Here is a 20931-nt window from a genome sequence, read left to right on the forward strand (position 1 = left end):
GAGTGGTAATGCTGCCTGGGATCTTTCTGTTCTCTATTCCCTCTCCAACATTGTATCTATGGGTCATCTTGTGGACCAGTGTCTTCAATCATTCTAACTCCTATAACAGTTCCTATCTCTGTCATCCCCTCCCCTCTTACCAATTAATTGACATATTTGAAACCTCCAGTCCAGATGACCATCCGTATCGCTGTAACTTGCTTCAGTCTCGACAACATGCCTTGTCTCGATAGTCTCCTCCTCCAACAACTGGGACATCGGGTCTGTTTCTGTGCGGCATGATTCTTCGGCCGAGGTTTCCTAATTGGAATCAGTTGCATTTGCCTGTGTTTGGCCCATATCCCTTCCAATCTTCTCCTCTCCATGTACCTGCCCAAGTATCTTTTCCATGTTGTAATTGTCCTTGTTTTTACCATTTCCTCTGGCTGTCCATTCCATCTATGCACCATCCTCTGTGCAAAATGTTGCCCCTCCGCTCCCTCTTTAAATCCTTACTCTCTCACCTCACGTTTATGCCTCAAGCTTCGGACTCGCCTACCCTTGGTTTTTCAGCTTACTTAGGCTCTATATGGTTTCATAAACCTTTATAAGGCCACCCCGTAGCCTCCTTTTCCCAGGAGAAATATTGACGACAATGTTACAAATATCTCCAACTCATGTACTCAGTGCTCTGACCAATGAAGACAAGTGTGCCAAGTGCTGCTTTCCCCATCCTGGCCCCCTGTGATTCCATTCCAAAACAGTGTAACTGCACCCCTTGGTCTCTCTCTGTTCAACAATACTGTCAAGGGCCCGACCATTACCTGTGTTAGTCCTCCCTGGTTTAAATTCCATCTTTCATTCCTTGCCCCACTGGCCCAGTTGATTACCATCCCCTTCGATAACTATATTCCCTGCCCACTCTTCCACTAATTTTGGTATCCGCAAACATACAAACAGTGACTCCTATATTTTTACCCAGATCCTCTATATAAATGATGCACATTGGTGGCCCCAGCACCAATCCTTACAGCACACTGCTGGTCGAAGGCCTCCAGTCTGAACAACTCTCTCCCTCCTCCTATCAAACCCATTGTGCATCCAGTTGGGTCGCTCTCCCTGAACCCATGTGATCGAACTTTACTAACCCGTGAAGCCTGCTCAACCCTGTCAAAGGCCTTGCTGAACCCAGAAACAATGTCTATTGCTCTGCTTCCATCTCTTTTCTTGGTCGCATCTTCAACAAACCCTGGCAAGTTTGTGAGACATGTTTTCCTGTGCACAAAGCCACTCTAACTGTCTGTAATCAGTCCTGTCTTTCCAAATGCATGTAACTCCTATGTCTCAGAATGATCTCCAACACCTTACCCATCCTTGATTTCTGTCTCCTCAGTCTGCAGTTCCTTGGCTTCCCCTTGCTGTCTTTCTTAAATAAGGGCACAAAATTATTTTCATAGTCAGACAGTCATACAGCACAGAAACTGACTGTTCGGTTGATCCCGACCATAATCTTAAACTAACCTCGTCCCTCCTGCCTCTTCCTGGATCACATCCCTTCAAACCTTTCCTATTCCTGTACTAATATTTCAAGCTTTGTAATTGTACACACAGTCACCCTTTCCTTGGGAATTTCATTCCACACACAAAACACACTCTAACAGTTTGCTCCTTATGTTTTCTGATTTTAAATCTCTCCCTTCTAACCTTAAGAAATGTAGCCCCTAGTTCTAAAATGACCTGCTGTTGGGAAAAGACAAGTCACGTTAACTCTATCTATACCCCTCATTATTTTATAGACTTCTATACGCTCACCTCTCAATCTCCAGGCTCATGTGAAAAATGTCCCAGACTATACAACCTTCCTTTATAACTGAAACTTTCTATACCCATCACCATCCTGGTAAATGTGATCTGAACCCTCTCCAGTTTAATATCCTTCCTATAACTGGGCAGAGTATTCCAGAACAGGCCTTACCAATGTCCTGTACAATCTACACACGACTTCCCAAACTCCTAAACTCGAATGACTGAACAATGAAGGCAAGTACCAATGATAACCATCCTGTCTCTCCTTGTGGCAAACTTCAAAGAACTACGTACCTGAACCCCAAGGCGTACAACACTACTGAAGACCCTACCATTAATTGTGAAAGCTCGACCCTTGTTTGTTGTAACCTAAATGCATTACCTCGCATTTACCCGAATTGAACTCCATCTGCAGTTTTTCAGCCATTCACACATTTCATCAAGATCCCTTTATAATCTCAGAAAACCTCCATCACTGCCCAGAATGCCACAAATATCACTGCTCAGGCCCCTACAATTTCTTCCCCAGCTTCCCACAATGTTCTGAGATACACTTGATCAGATCCTGGGGATTTATCTACCTCTATGTTTTAAAACTTCCAACACCGCCTCTTCTATAATGTGGACTCATTTCAAGACATGGAGTCATCGAGATGTACAGCACGGAAACTGACCCTTTGGTTCAACTCCTCCATGACGTTTGTCAAACCCATTTGCCAGAACTTTGTCAATATCCCTCTAAAATCCTGCTATTTATATACACATCCAGATGCCTGCTATTTCTGTCAGCCTCCACCATTTCTCCTGGCAGTTTATATCATATATATATATATATACCAACCTCTGCAGGAAACAGCTGTCCCTTTGGTCCCTTCTAAATCTTTTCCTCTCACCTTAAAGCTATGCCTTGTAGGTTTGGACTCCTCCCCCCCCCCCCCCCCCCAAGACCAGAGAAAAGTCTTTATCTATTGAACCTTTTCCATGCTTATCATGATTTTAAGAAACCTTTATAAGATAACTCCTCAGCGTCCCATGTTAAAGTATAAATAATCCCAGTCTCTTCAGCTTTTCTCTGTAGCGCAAACCCTCCAACCCTGGCAACACCCTTATTCATTTCTTCTGAACCTTTTCAAGTTCCACAACATCCTTCCGATGGCATTGAGACCAGAATTGCACACAATATTCCAATAGTGGTCAGGCCAAACACTGAGCGCCCCAGACCTTATCCACAGTTAGTTCCAAAGTGAAATATTTGTTTAGGATCTTGTAGTTTCACACGTCGTTGGATTTGTTGATCATTAAGAATACCGGTTTTGTCCCTAGCTCTTTTTTTGGCTCTTAATACACTTTGGATTCTCCTTAACTTTATCTGCCAAAGTTATTTCATGTCCTCTTTCTGCATTCCTGATTTCCATCCAAAGAGTATTCCTACAGCCCCTATGCTCCTCAGGGATTCCCTTGATCCAGCTGGCTATACCTGACATGTGTCCCCTTTTCCTTGAGCAGAGTCTCAGTCGACAGCCAGTGATTCCGAAAGCTGTCAGCATTGAGCTGCACACAAACAGGAACATGCTGGTGCTGAACGGTCCTTTTATCTCACATTTAAAATATTCCCAATTGTCAGAATTCCCTTTACCTGCAAATAGACTCTCTAATCAACTTTAAAAAAGGTTCATGTCTAATAATATCAAGCTTTGTCTTGCCACATTTTATAACTTTAACGTTTGGATCAGGTCTGTCTTTCAGTAAAGCTATTTTCAAACTAATAGAATTGCGGTCACTTTGCCCAAGTGCTCCCTCACTAACACCTCAGTCCTATTCCCTACCTTGTTTCCCAAGGGGAGGTCAGGTTTCGCTCCTTTCTCCAGTTGGGCCATTTATATATTGACTGAGACCTTGTCAAAGGCCTTCCCGAACGCCAGGATAACCACATCATCTCCACTGCTCTCATAAATATTTTTAGATAACTTTTCAAAAAAACTCAATTCAATTCATCAGACAGGATTCTCCTTTACAAAATCTGTCCTGAATCTATTCCTTCATTTTCAATGTTGATACATCTTGTCCCTCAGAATTGTTCCCAATTTTTACCCAATATCCCTGTGGCCAGCAAAGTATTAAAGATATCCAAAAGGACCCCAGCAATCTCCTCCCTTACCTCCCACTGCAGCCTGCAATACATTTCAGTGGGCTCTGGGGATGTCTCCCCCTTTATGCCTATGAAAGCATTTAATACCTCCTTATTGATCTTAACATGTTCTCGAGTCTCACCATCCCGACTGAAATCCCTGGCTACAGTGTCTTCCTCCTGTGTGAATACAGATGGGAATCATACATTGAAGACCTCAGCTACTTCCTCTGGCTCCATGAGCAGATCGTCCCTTTGGTTTCCCACAGGCCGCACTCTTTAGCTGGGCATCTTCTTACTCTGACTCTCGTCATAAAATATCTTGTAGCTTTTCCAAACTAATGTCTGCCAAGGAGGTTTCATGGCCATTGAGTGCCCCTCATTTTTAAGGACCCCCTTGCACTCTCTATAGTTGTTGAAGGGCTTCACCTGGTTTGATTGCACTGTATTTTCTTTACCAAACTCACAATATCACTTGAGCAGTATTCGCTGAACTTGGTGCCTTTCTCATTCACTGTTCATGGTACACGCTGGCCCTGAATTCTCACTGTATCACTTGAAAATACTCCCGCTTTCCAATTGTAGGCTCGACTCCTCTGAGTCTATATTTTTCAAATCCTGTCTAATGCTAGTAATAATGATCAGTGATAGTGATAATTAAATGATAAGTAGCCTTCCCCAAATATGGACACACAACTTCTGCATGATCCTTAGCTCTTTCCATCATGACTTCAAAACGTACAGAATTATGGTCATTATCCCCAAACACTACCTTATCCTTCTCTCTGTCAAAATGTTCAGTACCTACAGCCCACCCTGTCTCTTTAATCTCCTCCAGCCCTTACCAAAGGCTTGTACCTTCCTCAAGCCTTTCCATCATATGATATCACTGCAAACGTCTCCAGTCCCCACAGCACTCCTCCATCCTATCCTACAGCACCTCACTCCCATGAACCTTCTACCATCCCTATAAATCTCCTTATCTGTGTAAACCCCTCCAGCTCCCACAGCCATTCCTGTCCATCCTCCCTTTGTGTAACATTATGAAGCCACGAGACCATTCCCCAGACTGTAACCTTGGCCAATCTCTGCAATCTTATCTATCTCTGTGACCTCCTCCCATCATTACTAGCCGCCTTAACTCTGTAACCTCTTGCAGTCACTAAAATCATCTGTGAATGTGTACCATCCTATTGAGGACTGTCACCTCTTCCAGTCCCAACAACTCTCTCTACCTGTAACCTTGGCCAGTCTGAAGAGTCCTTACTAATTCTGCAACCCTCAGTATTGATAACTTCATCCAGTTTCGATAACTGAGAAGAGAGGAATGAGAAGGCTCCAAACCTCTGTTAACAAGACATGACGTCGATACAGATCTGGAGGGGGAATACAGTACAGGCCTACCCCACGCACAATACCCACCCCTACTTTAAGTTCTGTTGTACTAATACTTGCTACACTCCAACACAGCACCTATGGCATGTCTTGTGGACTGGTGTCTTCAATAATTTTGAACTCCAATAACAGTTCGTATCCCTGTAACCTCCTCCTATCCCAATAGTCATTCCATGTATTTGAAACGTACTGCATTCCAGATTACTATCCCTATCGCTGTAACTTGCTTCAGTGTCTACAACATGCCTTATCTCGGTTGTCTCCAGTTATTGGAGGAGGAGACTGAGTCATGCAGCACGAAAATAGTTCCTTCGATCCAACTCATCCATGTTGACCAGAGTCCCTGACCGAGTCGCACTTCCCTGCATTTGACCCAAATCCCTTCAAACCTTCTCCTCTCCATGTTTCTGCCCAAATCTTTTTTACATGTTGTTATTGTACTTTTCCCTACCACCTGCACCATCCTCTGTGTGAAAAATGTTCTCCTCCAATCCCTTTTAAGTCTTTCCCCTCTCACCTTATATTTATTCCCTCTAGAACATAGAAGACGGCGGCACAGTACAGGCCCTTCGGCTCTCGATGGGTTCCACAGGTTGGCGCAACAATGTGAAGCCCAAGTAGCCAACACTATTCCATTCTCATCCATGTGACTATCCAATGACCGTTTAAATGCCCTTAAGGTTAGCAGATCTACTCCTGTTGCAGGCAGTTTGTTCCATGCCCCTCCTACTCTGAGTAAAGAAACTATCTCTGACATCTGTCATATATCTTTCACCCCTCAATTTAAAGCTATCCCCCCTCATGCTCGGTATTGCCATCAGAGGGAAAAGGCTCTCACTGTCCAATCCATTTCACTTTCTGATTATCTTAATATCTCAATTAATTCATCTGAAACGTCTTCACTCAAACAAAAACAGCTTCAAGTTCCTCATATCACATTCCCTCCATACCAGGTAACATCCTAGTAAATCTCCACTGAACCTTTTCCAAATCTTACACATCATTCCTCTAATGGGGTGACCTATCTGCTCTGTCATTTCCTGGCCTATCCCTGCCACCCTTCTTGAACAAAGGAACCACATTTGCTATCCTCCAGTCATTCGGCATTTCATCCGTGGTCATCAATGTATTAAATATATCCACCAGGGCCCCAGCAATCTCCTCCCTTACCTCCCAAAGCAGATTGGGATACATTTCATTCAGAGGGAAGGGAGACCTGGAGCCTTCAAGAAATCCTGCAGCAAGATAGGACCACTCACAGTGAACTGAGCAGAGAGCATTTCAGCGATCGATCTTTGGTATGGAGGACATGACATAGGTACAGAGTTGAAGGGTGAACACAGAGTGTGATGGTCCCAGGCTCAATCTCCACTCTCTCGTTTACTTTCTTCTCTGCTGTATTGAGTCTTCCTTTGTCAATATAGGAAGTTGGCAGTTATCAATCCAGGCCTGTGCTGTCTTAGTGAGGATCAGTACAAAAGCGGGGAAAGCAGGCCTCCCCCAAGGAGATGGTTTTGAATCCTGGGATCTTTATATTCCACACTTCCCCCGATCACGCTAACTTTTGTCATGGGATGGAGTCATTCATTAAGGAAACGTTCCTTTCGGTCCAACTTATCTGTGCCAGGGCCATGAATGCTTGTAATTCCCAGAAAAGTTCTTTTTTCTATAACCTTAACCCTGCCCACAATCCCACTATTAATTTGATCCCTACTCCAATACTGATGATTCTTCATATTTGTAAATTGCTCTAGTCTTGATAACATGCCGAATCTCAATAATCTCATCCTGCACTCAGTACAATAATCGCTATTTCTGTAGTTTTTCACAATAACTACAGTCCACCCTGTCACTGTAAAATCCTTTTCAGACCCTTTTCCAGTCGCAACAACACTCCACATCTCTGTTTGCTCCTCCGAGCACCTCTAACGCTCTCACTTTGTGTGGCCAGTAATCTGTGTGAATAACCCTTGGCATGTGGATGGACAATATGGTATGTGAATAATCCTGTCGCCAGAGAATGGTCAATACTGTGTGAGAATAATTCTGTGGTCTGCGGTTGGTCAATTCTGTGTGTAAATAATCCTGTTGGCTGAGAAAGATCAATACTATGTGAAAATAATCCTGTGGCCTGAGGATGATCAATTCTGGTGTGAATAATCCTTTGGCCTGAGGGTGGTCCATACTGTGTGAGAATAATCCTGTGGTCTGCGGTTGGTCAATTCTGTGTGTAAATAATCATGTTGCCTGAGAAAGATCAATACTATGTGAGAATAATCCTGTGGCCTGAGGGTGGTCCATACTGTGTGAGAATAATCTTGTGGCCTGACATATGTCAATAAAATGTGTGAATAATCCTGTGGCCTGAGGATGATCAATACAGTGTGAGAATAATCCTGTGGCCACATGCTGGTCAATAAAGTGTGTGCATAATCGTGTGGGCTCAGAATGTTGAATATTGTGTGTAAATACCCGTGTGGCTTGAGATTGGTCAACACAGTTTGTGAATTATCCTTTGGCCTGTGAATGGTCAATACTGTGTGTGAATAACCCTTGGCCTGAGGATGGTCCAAACTTTGTGTAATTAGTCCTGTTGCCTGAGGTTATTCAGTACTATGTGTGAATAATCCTGTGCACTGTGAATACTCAACACAGAGTGTGAGAAATCCTGTGGCCTGAGGGCAGTCAATACTGTGTGTAAATAACCCTATGGCCTTTGAATTGTAAATACTGTGTGTGAATAACCATTGGCCGAAGGATGGTCAATACTGTGTGTGACTAACTCTTTGCCGAAGGATGGGTAATACTGTGTGTGAATAATCCTATGGCCTGTGGATGGTCAATGCAGTGTGATAATAATCCTGTAGCCTGTGAATGGTTAATACTATGTGTGAGTAATCCTGTGGCCTTTGCATGGTCAATATTGTTTGTAAATAAGCCTTTGGTCTGAGGATGACCAATACTGTGTGTGAATAAGACAGTGGCCTGTGAATGGTCATTACTGTGTGTGAATAATTCCGTGGCCTGTGTACTATCAATGCTGTTTGTAAATAATCCTTTGGCCTGAGGATGGACAATACTGTGTAGGAATAATCCTTTGTTCTGTGGATAGTCAGTACTGTGTGTGAATATTATTCTGGTCTGAGGTTGTTTAATACTGTGTGTGATTAATCTTGAGGCCTGAGGCTGGTCAATAATGTGTGTGTATAATCCTGTGGCCTGAGGATGTTCAATACTGTGTGTGTATAATCCTGTGGCCTGAGGTTTGTCAATACTGTGTGTGAACAATCCTGTGGATTGAGGATGGTCAATACTGTGTGTGTAAAATCCTGTGACGTGTAAATTGTCAATACAGTGTGTTCATTAATGCTGTAGCCATAGGCTGGTCAATACTGTGTGGGAATAATCCTGTTGGTTGAGAATGTTGAATACTGTGTGAGAATACTCCTGTAGCCTGAGGTTGGTCAGTACAGTGAATGAATGATCCTGTGGTATGAGGATAGTCAATACTGTGTATGAATAATCCTGTGGCCTGTAAATTGTCAAGACACTGTGTTCATTAATCCTGTGGCCTGTGAATTATAAATACCGTGTGTGGAAGCCCCTTGGCCTGAGGATAGTCAATACTATGTGTGAACAATCCTGTGGCCTGAGGATGGTCAGAACTGTATGTAATTAATCCTGTTGCCTGAGGTTGTTCAATACTGGGTGTGAATAATCCTGTGCCCCATGAATGGTCAATGGTGTGTGTGCATATTGCTGTGGACTGTGAATGGTCAATACTCTGTGTGAATAATCCTATGGTTTTAGGATGGTATATACTGTGTATGAGCAATCCTGTGGACGGAGGATGGTTGATACTGTGTGGGAATAATCCTTTGGACTGTGCATGGTCAATGCATTGTGTGAATAATCCTGTGCGCTGTGAATGTTCAGTACTGTGTGTATGCTCAATAGCATGTGTGAATAATCCTGTGGACTGAGGCCAGTCAATACTGTGTGTCTCTAATCCTGTGGCCTGTGAATCGTAAATACTGTGTAAATAAGTCTTTGCATAAGGATGGGCAATACTGTGTGTGAATAATAATGTGGACTGTGGATTGTCAATGCTGTGTGATAATCATCCTGTGAGCCGTGGATGGTCAATATTGTGTGTTAATAATCCAGTGGCCTGAGGGTAGTCAATACTGTGTGCGAATAATCATGTGGATTGAGAATGTCCAATACTGTGTTGGAATAACCCTTTGGCCTAAGAATAGTCAATACTGTGCGGGAATAATCCAGTGGCCTGAAGATGTCCAATACTGTGTGTGAATAATCCTCTGGCCTGAGGATGGTGAATACAGTGTGTGAAAAATATTATTGCCTGAGAATGGTCAATAAAGTGTGCGAATAATCCTGTGGCCTAAGGTTGGACAATACTGTGTGGGAACAATCTAGTGGCCGGAAGATGGTCTTCACTGTGTGTGAATAATCCTATGGCCTGACAATGGTCAATACTGTGTGTGAACAATCCCGTGGCTTTAGGATAGTCAATACTGTGTGGGAATAATCATGTGCCCTGTGAATGGTCAAGACAGTGTGTTCGTTAATCCTGTGTCCATATGCTGGTCAATACTCTGTGTGAATAATCCTGCTGGCTGAGAATATTGAATATTGTGTGTGTATACTCCTGTGGCCTGAGGTTGGTCAATACAGTGTGTGAATGATACTGTTACCTGAGCATGATCAATACTGTGTGTAATAATCCTCTGGCCTGTGAATAGTCAATACTGTGTGTGACTAATCCTTGGCATGAGCGTGATCAATACTATGTGTGAACAATCATGTGGCTGTGAATGGTCAATACTGTGTCAGAATAATCCTGTGGCTTGAGGATGTTCAATACTGTGTGGGAATAATCCTGTGACCTGTTAATTGGTAAAGAGAATGTGTTCATTAATCCTGTGGCCTCGGATTGGTCAATACAGTGTGTGAATGATCTCATGTCCTTAGGATGATCGATACTGTGCGTGAATAATCCTGTGGCCTGTGAATGGTCAATACTGTGTGTGAATAACCCTTGACCTGAGGATGATCAATACTGTGTGTGAGTAATCCTGTGGACGGAGGATGTTCAATACTGTGTGGGAATAATCCTGTGGACGGAGGATGTTCAATACTGTGTGGGAATAATCCTGTGGCCTGAGGATGTTCAATACTTTGTGAATACCCCTGTGGCCTGAGGATGGACAAAACTGCGTGGTAATAATCCTGTGACCTGCAAATGATCAAGACAGTGTGTGCATTAATCCTGTGGCCGTAGGCTGGTCTATACTTAGTGAATAATCCTGGGCTGAGAACATTGAATATTGTGTGTGAATACTCCTGTGGCCTGAGTTTAGTCAATACTGTGTGTGAATAATACTCTGGCATGTGAATGGTCATTACTGTGTGTGACTATACCTTGGCCTGAGTATGGTCAATACCATGTGTGAATGATCCTGTGGCCTGAGCATGGTCAATAGTGTGTCAGAATAATCCTGTGGCTTGAGGATGTTTAATACAGTGTGTGCATAATCCTCTGGGCTGAGAAAGGTCAATAATGTGTGTGACTAATCCTGTGGCTTGAGGATGTTCAATACTGTGTGTGAAAAGTCCTGTTGCAAGAGGATGATCAAAACAGGGTGAGAATAATCCAGTGGCCTGAGAATGGAAAATACTGTGTGGGAATAATCCTGTGCCCTGAGGATGTTCAATACTGTATGTGAATAATCCTGTGGTCTGAGAATGGTCAATACTGTGTGGGAATAATCCTCTGACCTGTAAATGCTCAAGACAGTGTGTTGATTAATCCTGTGGCCATAAGCTAGTCAATGTTGTGTGTGAATAATCCTGTTGGCTGAGAATGTTGAATATTGTGTGCGGATAATTCTGTGGCCTGTGGTTGGGCAAGACAGTGTGCGAATGATCCTGTGGCCTAAGGATTATCAATACTGTGTGTGAACACTCCTCTGGCCTGAGGATCGTCAATACTGTGTGGGAGTAATCCTGTGGCCTGAGCTTGGTCAATACTATGTGTGAATTATACTGTGGCCTGAGTGTGGTCATAATCTGTGTGTGAAAACTCCTGTGGACAGAGGACGGTCAATATTATGTGTGCATAATCCTCTGGCCTCTGAATCATCAGTACTGTGCGTGAGTAATCCTATCGACTGAGGATGGTCAGTACTGTGTTTGAATAATCCTGAGGCCTCAGGATGTAGAATACTGTGTTTGAATAATCCTCTAGCCTGTGAATGATCAATTCTGTGTATGAGTAATGCTGTGGACTGTAAATGGTCAATACTGTATGTGAAGAATCCTATGGTTTTAGGATGGTCCATACTGCGTGTGAGCAATCCTGTGGACTGAGGATGGTCTATATAGTGTGTGAATACTCCTGTGCACTGTGAATGCTCAATACTGTGTGTGAATAATCCTGAGGCTTGAACATGGCCAATACTGTGTGGGAATAATCCTGTGACCTGACGTTGGTCAGTTCAGTGTGTGTATAAGTCTGAGTACTGAGAATGATCAATACTGTGTGTGATTAATCCTGTGGCCTGAGGATGGTCTATACTGTGTGTGATTAATCGTGTGGACTGAGAATGATCAATACTGTGTTTGAATAATCCTGTAGCCTGAGAATGATCAATACAGTGTGGGCAAAACCCTTTAGCCTGAGGATGGTGAAAAGCGTGTGTAATTAATCCTGTTGCCTGTAGTTGGTCAATACTCTGTGTGAACTTTCCTGTGGCCTGTGTCTGTTCAATGCAGTGTGTGAATAATCCTGTGGACTGAGGATGGTCAATACTGTGTGTGAATAATACTGTCGTTTTCAGATGGTCAATACTGTGTATGAGTAATCCTGTGAATTGAGGATGGTCAACGTTGTGTGTGAATAATCCTTTGGAATGTGAATGGTCAATACAGTGTGTAAATAATCCTGTGGCCCATGAGTCATCAATACTGTGTGTGAATAATCCTTTGTCTAAAGATGGGCAATAGTGTGTGTGAATAATCCTGTGGCCGTATGCTGGTCAATACTGTGTGTGAGTAATCCCGTGGATTGAGGATGGTCAGTAGAGTGTGTGAATAATTCTGTGCACTGTGAATGCTCAATACGTCTTGTGAATAATCCCAAGGCTTGAACATGGTCAATACTGTGTGGGAATAATCCTGTGGACTGAGAATGATCAATACTGTGATTGAGTAATCCAGTGGAATGAGGGTGGTCAGTATTGTGTGAGAATAATCCTTTGGAATTTGAATGGTCAATAGAGTGTGTGAATAATCCTGTGCACTGTGAATGCTGTATACTGTGTGTGATTAACCATTTGTCTAATGATTGTCAATACTGTGTGTGAATGATAATGTGGCCTGTGGATGGTAAATGCTGTGTGTTAATAATCCAGTGGCTTGTAGATGGTCAATAGTGTGTGGGAGTAATTCCGTGGCCTGAAGATACACAATGATGTGTGTGAAAACTCGTGTGGTCTGAGGATGGTCAATACTCTGTTGAAAAATGCTGTGGACTGTGAACGGTCAATACTATGTGAGAGTAATCCTGTGGACGGAGGATTGTCATACAGTTTGTGAGTGATCCTGTGGCCTGAGAATTGTCAATACAGTGTGTGAATTACCCTTGGCCAAAGAATGGTCAATACTGTGTGTGAATAATCCTTTGAACTGTGAATGGCAAATACACTGTATGAATAATCCTGCGGCCTGAGGATGGTAAATACTGTGTGAATAATCCGATGGCCTGTGAATTGTCAATACTGTGTCCGAATAGTCCTTTGCCGAAGGATGAGCAATACCGTGTGTGAATAATAATATGGCCTGTGGATGTTCAATGCTGTGTGATCATAAACCTGTGGGCTATGGATAGTCAATACAATGTGTTAATAATCTCTGGCCTGTGCATGGTCAATACTGATTACAAATAATACTGTGGCCTGTGGATGGGCAATACTGTGTGTGAATAATCCTGTGGTTTGAGAATGGTCAATACTGGGTGTGAATAATTCTGTGGCCTGAGGATGGTCAATGCTGGGTGTGAATAATCCTGTGGCCAGACAATGGCCAATACTGTGTGGGAATAATCCTATGGCCCTTGAATGTCAATACAGAGTACGAATAATCAAGTGTCCTGAGAATGGTAAATACTGTGTGGGAATAGTCCTGTGACCTGCAAATGGTCAAGACATTTTGTTCATGAATCCTCTGTCCGTATGCTTGTCAATACTGTGTGGGAATAATCCTGTCGGCTGAGAATGTTGAATATTGTGTGTGAGTACTTGTGTGGCCTGAGGATGGTCAATACTGTGTAGGAATAATCCTGTGTCTTGAGGATTGTCAATACTGTGTGGGAATAATCCATGGCCTGAGGATGGGCAATACTGTGTGGGAATAATCCTGTGACCTGTAAATGGTCAAGACAGTGTGTTCATTAATTCTGTGGCCGTAGGCTGGTCAATATTGAGTGTGAATAATCATGCGGCCTGAGGATTTTCAATACTATGTGGGAACAATCCTGTGACATGTAAATGGTCCAGACAAAGTGTTCGTTAATCCTGTGCCATGTGCTAGTCAATACTGTGTGTAAATAATCCTGTGGACTGAGAATTGTCAATACTGCGTGGAAATAATCCTGTGACGTGTAAATGATCAAGACAGTGTGTTCATTAATGATGTGGCCGAATGGTGGTCAATACTGTGTGTGAATAACCTTTTGGGCCAAAGGATAGTCAATACTGTGTGTGTTAAATATCCTGCTCCCCAAAGTTGTTCAATACAGTGAGTGAATAATCCTATGGCCTGTGAATGGTCCACACTCTGTGGGAATGATCCAGTAGCCTGAGGATGGTCAATACAGTGTGTGAATAATCCTGTGGCTTTAGAATGGTCATATTCTGTGTGGGGAAAATCCTGTTGACTGAGGACGGTCAATGCTGTGTGTGAATAATCCTGTGGCCTGTGAATGGTCAAGACTCTGTGGGAATCATCCTGTGGCCTGAGGTTGGTCAATACGGTGTGTGAATAGTCCTCTGGCCTGAGAATGGTCAATACTATGTGTGAAAAATGCTGTGGACTGTGAATGGTCAATACAACATGTGATTAATCATGTGGACAGAGAATGGTCAATACCATGTGTGAATTAACCTCAGGCCTGAGAATTGTGAATACAGTGTGTGAATAATCCTGTGCACCGTGAATGCTCAATAAAGTGTGTAAATAATCCTATGGCCCATGAATCGTAAATACTGTGTGTGAATAACCCTTGGCCTAAGGATGGTCAATACTGTGTGTGAATAATTCTGTGGACTGTGAGTGGTCCATACACTGTGTGAATAATGTTGTGGCCTATGAATCATCAGTATTGTGTGTGAATAACCCTTGGCTTGCAGATGGTCAATACTGTGTGTGAACAATCGTGTTGCCTGAAGTGGTTCAATACAGTGTATGAATAATCCTGTGGACTGTGAATGGTCAATACTGCGTGTGAATAATCCTGTGGCCTGAGGTTGGTCAATACTGTGTGTGAAAAATGCTGTGGACTGTGAATGGTCAATAGTGTGTGTGAACAATCGTGTTGCCTGAGGTGGTTCAATACAGTGTGTGAATAATCCTGTGGCTTGAGAATGGTCAATACTGTGAGAAAAATGCTGTGGACTGTGAATGGTAAATACTGTGTGTGAGTAATCCTGTGGCCTGAGGATGGTCAATACTGTGTGTGAATTAACTTGTGGCCTTAGAATTGTGAATACAGTGTGCGACTAATCCTGTGCACTGTGAATGCTCAATGCAGTGTGTGAATAATCCTGTGGACTGAGGGCAGTCAAAACTGTGTGTGAATAATCCTATGGCCCGTGAATTGTAAATACTGTATGTGAATAACCCTTGGCCTAAGGATGGTTAATACTGTGTGTGAATAATGATTGGCCTGTGCATGTTCAATGCTGTGTGATAATAATCCTGTGGCCTGTGGATGGTCAATACTATGTGTTAATAATTTTTGTCCTGTGCAATGTCAGTATTGTTTGCAAATAAAACTGTGGCCTGTGGATGGTCAATACCGTGTAGGAAAAATCCTGTGGCTTCAGGATTCTCAATACTGTGTGTGAATGATCCATGGCCTAAGGATGGTGAATACTTTGTGTAAAAATTCCTGTTCCTTGAGGATGGTCAATACTGTGTGGGAATAATCCTGTGACCTGAAAATGATCAAAACAGTGTGTTCATTAATTCTGTGGCTGTAGGCTGGTCGATAATGTGTGTGAATAATCATGTAGCCTGAGGATTGTCAATTCTATGTTGGAACAATCCTGTGACCTGCAAATGTTGAAGACCGAGTGTTCATTAATCCTGTGGCCGTGTGCTAGTCAATGCTGTGTGTGAATAATCCTGTGCCCTGTGAATGGTCAATACTGTGTGAATATTCCTGTGGCCTGAGAATAGTCAATACTGCATGGAAATAATCCTGTGACGTGCAAATGATCAAGACAATGCGTTCATTAATCCTGTGGCCATATAGTGGTCAATACTGTGCGAATAATCCTGTGGACTGAGAATGTTCAATACTGTGTGGGAATAACCGTTAGGCCGAAGGACAGTCAATACTGTGTGTGTTAAATATCCTGCTGCTCGAGGATGTTCAATACAGTGAGTGAATAATCTTGTGGCCTGAGAATGGTCCATACATTGTGTGTGAAAGATTATGTTGCCTGAGGACAGCCATCCTGTGTGTGAATAATCCTGTGGCCTTCGAATAGTCAATAATGTATGGGAATAATCCTGTGGCCTGTGAATCGTCAGTACTGTGTGTGAATAACCTTTGGTCTGAGAATGGTCAATACTGTGTGTGAATAATCCTTTGGACAGTGAATGGTCAATACCATGTATGCATAATGCTCTGGCCTGTGAATCGTCAATACTGTGTGTGAACAATCCTATAATTTGAGAATTGTCAATATTGTGTGTGAATATTCCTGTAGCCTGATGATGGTCAATACCATGTAAAAATAATCATGTGCCCTGAGGATGGTCAATACTGTGTGTGACTACTCCTGTGGCCTGAGAATGGGCAATACTATGTGTGAACAATCCGGTGGCCTGAGAATGGTCAATACTGTGTGAATAATCCTGTGGTCTGAGGATGGTCAATACTGTGTGTGAATAATCCTGTGGCTTGAGGGTAGTCAATACTGGGTGCGAATATTTCTGTGACCTGTAAATGGTCAGGATAGTGTGTTCATTAATCCTGTGGCCGTATGCTGCTCAATACTATGTGTGAATAATCCTGTGGCCTGAGGATGTTCAATAGAGTGTGTGAATAATCCTGTGGCCTGAGAATCGTCAATACTGTTTGTGAAAAATCCTGTGACGTGCAAATAATCAAGACAGTGTGTTCATTAATGATGTGGCCATATGCAAGTCAATACTGTATGTGAATAATCCTGTGGTCTGAGAATGGCCAATATTGTGTGGGAATAACCGTTCGGCCGAAGGATAGTCAATACTGTGTGTGTTAAATATCCTGCTGCCTGATGATGTTCAATACAGTCAGTGAATAATCCTGTGGCCTGAGGATTGTCAATACTTTGTGTGAATAATCCTGTCACCTACGGACTGTCCATGCTGTGTGTGAATAATCGTGTTGGCCTGAGAATGGTCAATGCTGTGTGGGAATAATCCTGTCGCTTGAGGATAGTCAATACTGGGTGGGAATATTTCTGCGACCTGTAAATGGTCAAGACAGTGTGTTCTTTAATCCTGTGGCCGTATGTTAGTCAGTACTGTATGCGAATAGTCCTGTGGCCTGAGGATTGTCATTACTGTGTGGGAATAGTCCTGCAGTTTGAGGATGGTCAATACTGTATGTGAAAAATCCTGTTGCCGGAGGACGGTCAATACTGTGTGTGAATAATCCTGTGGCCTGAGAATGGTCACAACTGTGGGAGAATAATCTTGTGGCCTGAGAAAGTTCACACACTGTACTGACCAATCATGTGCACTGAATACTGTGTGTGAATAATCCTTGGACTAAGGATGGTCACTACTGTGTGTGAACAATCCTGTGGCCTGAGGGTAGTGAGTACTATCTGTGCATAATCCTGCGGCCTGAGGGTGGTCAAAACTGTGTGTCAATAAATCCATGACCTGTAAATGGTCAAGACAGTGTATTCATTAATCCTGTGGCCTGGGGGGGGGAGAGGCGGTGTCAGAGCAATAAATCCTGTGGCTTGGGGGTGGTCAATACCGTGTATGAATAATCCTGTGGCCTGAGGATGATCAATACCATGTGTGATTCATCCTGTTGCATGAGGATGGTCAATACTGTGTGTGACAAATCCGGTGCAGGAGGATGGTCAATACTGTGTGTGAACAATCCTGTGGCCTGAGGGTAGTGAGTACTATCTGTGCATAATCCTGCGGCCGGAGGGTAGTCAAAACTGTGTGTGATAAATCTATGACCTGTAAATGGTCAAGACAGTGTGTTCATTAATCCTGTGGCCTGAGGGGTGTCAGAGCTGCGTGTGAATAATCCTGTGGCCTGAGGATGATCAATACCCTGTGTGATTCATCCTGTTGCATGAGGATGGTCAATACTGTGTGTGACAAATCCGGTGGCAGGAGGATGGTCAATACGGTGTGTGATTATTCTTGTGGCCTGATGATGGTTAATACCATGTGAAAATAATCCTGTGGCCTGAGGATCATCAATACTGTGTGCAAAAAATCCTGTGGCTTGAGGATGGTCAATACTGTGTGTGAATAATTGTGTTGCGTCAGGATGGCCAATACTCTGTGAACAATCCTGTGACTTGAAAATGGTTAATACTCTGTGAATAATCCACTGGCCTGTGAAGCGTCAATACTGTGTGTGAATAAACCATGGCTTGAGGGTTATCAATACCATGTGTAAACAATTCTGTGGCCTGAGGATGGTCAGGACAGTGTGTTTATTAATCCTGTGGCTTGAGAATGGTCAATACAGTGTGTGAATAATCGTTTGGACAGTGAATGGTTAGTTCCATGTATGAATATTCCTGTGGCCTGTAAACTGTCAAGGCAGTTGGTTCAAAAATCCAGTGGCTGTAGACTGGTCAATAGTGTGTGTGAATAATCCTGTGGCTTGAGCATGGTCAATGCTGTGTGTGAATAATTGTGTTGCGTCAGGATGGTCAATACTGTGTGCGATTAATCCTGTTGACTGGGGTTGTTCAATGCTCTGTATGAATAACCCTGTGGTCTGTTAATGGTCTACGCTGTGTGTGAATAATGCTGTGGACTGTGAATGGTGAATACTGTGTGTGAATAATCCTGCAGTGTGAGGGTGGTCAATATTATTTGTGAACAATCCTGTGGCCTGAGGATGGCCAAAACTGTGTGGGAATTATCCCGTGGCCTGAGCATGGTCAGTTCTGTGTGGGAATAATCCTTTGGCCTGCGGAAGGTCAAAAAGGTGTGTGAGAAATCTGGTGGCCTGCGGATGGTCAATATGGTGTGTAAATAATCCTGGGAACTATGAATGCTCAACACTGTGTGGGAGTAATCTTGTGGCCTGAGGATGGTCAATGCTGTGTGTGATTAATCCTGTGGCCTGATGATGGTCAGTACCTTGTGAAAATAATCCTGTGACCTGAGGATCGTCAATACTGTGTGTGAAAAATCCTGTGGCTTTAGGAAAGTCAATAATATATATGAATAATCCTGTGTCCTGATAATGGTCAATACCCCGTGCTGGACAGGTATATCGTCTGGGTTTATAGATCAATGCACTGCTGTGGTCTACACAGCTCCCCGTAATCTACAGATATCTAGTCCGGGTTTATAGATCAATGCACTGCTGTGGTCTCCAAAGCTCGCCGTCCTGGACAGATATCTAGTCCGGGTTTACAGATCAATGCACTGCTTTGGTCTGCACAGCTCCACGTCCTGGACAGATATCTAGTCCGGGTTTATATATCAATGCACTGCTGTGGTCTGCACAGCTCCCCGTGCTGGACAGATATCTAGTCTGGGTTTATAGATCAATGCACTGCAGTGATCTGCACAGCTCCCCGCCCTGGACAGATATCTAGTCTGGGTTTATAGATCAATGCACTGCTGTTGTCTGCACAGCCCCCCGTCCTGGACAGATATCTAGTCTGGGTTTATAGATCAATGCACTGCTGTGGTCTGCACAGCTCGCTGTCCTGGACAGATATCTAGTCTGGGTTTATAGATCAATGCACGGCTGTGGTCTGCACAGCTACCGGTGCTGGACAGATATCTCGTCTTGGTTTATAGATCAATGCACTGCTGTGGTCTGCACAGGTCCCCGTCCTGGACAGATATCTAGTCTGGGTTTATAGATCAATGCACTGCTGTGGACTGCACAGCTCCCCGTCCTGGACAGATATCTCGTCTTGGTTTATATATCAATGCACTGCTGTGGTCTGCACAGCTCCCCGTCCTGGACAGATATCTAGTCCGGGTTTAGAGATCAATGCACTGCTGTGGTCTGCACAGCTCCCCATTCTGGACAGATATCTAGTCTGTGTTTATAGATCAATGCACTGTTGTGGTCTGCACAGCTCCCCGTCCTAGACAGATATCTAGTCCGGGTTTATAGATCAATGCACAGCTGTGGTCTGCACAGCTCCCCGTGCTGGACAGATATATCGTCTGGGTTTATATATCAATGCACTGCTGTGGTCTTGACAGCTTCCCGTGCTGGACAGATATCTCTTCCGGGTTTATAGATCAATGCACTGCTGTGGTCTCCACAGCTCGCCGTCCTGGACAGATATCTAGTCTGTGTTTATAGATCACTGCACTGCTGTCGTCTGCATAGCTCCCCATTCTGGATAGATATCTAATCCGGGTTTATAGATCAATGCACTGCTGTGGTCTGCACAGCTCCCCGTGCTGAACAGATATCTAGTCTGGGTTTATAGCTCAATGCACTGCTGTTGTCTCCACAGCTCCCAGTCCTGCACAAATATCTCGTCTGGGTTTATAGATCAATGCATTGCTGTGGTCTGCACAGCTTCCCGTTCTGGACAGATATCTAGTCTGGGTGTATAGATCATTGCACTGCTGTGGTCTGCACAGCTCCCCGTGCTGAACAGATATCTAGTCTGGGTTTATAGATCAATGCACTGCTGTGGTCTGCACAGCTCCCCGTGCTGAACAGATATCTCGTCTGGGTTTATAGAACAGTGTACTGCTGTGGTCTGCACAGCTCCCAATCCTGGACAGATATCTAGTCTGGGTTTATAGATCAATGCACTGATGTGGTCTGCACAGCTCTCAATCCTGGACAGATATCTAGTCTGGGTTTATAGATCAATGCACTGCTGTGGTCTACACAGCTCCCCGTACTCTACAGATATCTAGTCCGGGTTTATAGATCAATGCATTGCTGTGGTCTGCACAGCTTCCCGTTCTGGACACATATCTCGTCCGGGTTTATAGATCAATGCACTGCTGTGGTCTGCACAGCTCCCTGTCGTGGACAGATATCTAGTCTGGGTTTACAGATCAATGCACTGCTGTGGTCTGCACAGCTCCCCGTACTGGACAGATATCTCGTCCGGGTTGATAGATCAATG

Source organism: Chiloscyllium punctatum, chromosome 4, assembly GCF_047496795.1.
Source record: "Chiloscyllium punctatum isolate Juve2018m chromosome 4, sChiPun1.3, whole genome shotgun sequence".
In the NCBI taxonomy this organism is placed as follows: Eukaryota; Metazoa; Chordata; class Chondrichthyes; order Orectolobiformes; family Hemiscylliidae; genus Chiloscyllium; species Chiloscyllium punctatum.